The following is a 593-nucleotide window of genomic DNA, read 5'->3' as shown; positions in this document are numbered from 1 at the left end:
GATATGAAGTGGTGTTTTCTACTTTTTATTAGAAGAGATATGAGTGGTGTTTTACTTCTTTATTAGAGAGAGATATGAAGTTGGTGTTTTCTACTTCTTTATTAGAGAGAGATATGAAGTGGTGTTTTCTACTTCTTTATTAGAGAGAGATATGAAGTGGTGTTTTCTACTTCTTTGGGTCCAACGGTGTTATTCCAGAAAGACAGTTTAGATCTGGGTTCCCTCACATAGTGTGTTCTAAATGGTACCCTATATAGTGAATTACTAGTGAATTACTTTAGGTCAGAGCATAAAAAGTAGTGCACTATATAGGGAATAGGGTGCCATTTGAGATGCAGCTTAACCTTTTTGTCTGTTTCGTTACAATACCGTGCTATATAACCAATCCACAGCCTTATGGTGACCTTAACACACGTTTAAATACCGTACACTGTATACATTACAAGTCACCTGGAATAATAACTACTGGATAGCTCCTCCCCCCACCTCTGTTCAAAATATATTGGCCCTTATTTATTCTGCAAGATAGATAACGGAATATGGTAAAACAAAAACACAACGTCAATCAAATGATTGTGCTTTTAGCTCTCCTG

At 36.3% G+C, this 593-nt stretch overlaps 1 long non-coding RNA gene across 1 annotated transcript in view; it reads left to right on the top strand.

The window, feature by feature from the left end:
- Positions 1 to 173, top strand: part of LOC139024715 (uncharacterized) — a 1208-nt gene extending 1035 nt beyond the window's left edge. The window contains exon 3 of the long non-coding RNA XR_011476041.1: positions 81 to 173. This is a non-coding gene — a long non-coding RNA (uncharacterized lncRNA). The remainder of the gene's footprint in view (positions 1 to 80) is intronic.
- The last annotated feature ends 420 nt before the right edge of the window (positions 174 to 593 follow it).

Source organism: Salvelinus sp. IW2-2015, unplaced genomic scaffold (genome assembly GCF_002910315.2).
Source record: "Salvelinus sp. IW2-2015 unplaced genomic scaffold, ASM291031v2 Un_scaffold1809, whole genome shotgun sequence".
In the NCBI taxonomy this organism is placed as follows: Eukaryota; Metazoa; Chordata; class Actinopteri; order Salmoniformes; family Salmonidae; genus Salvelinus; species Salvelinus sp. IW2-2015.
This window is presented reverse-complemented; position numbering and strand designations above follow the sequence as displayed.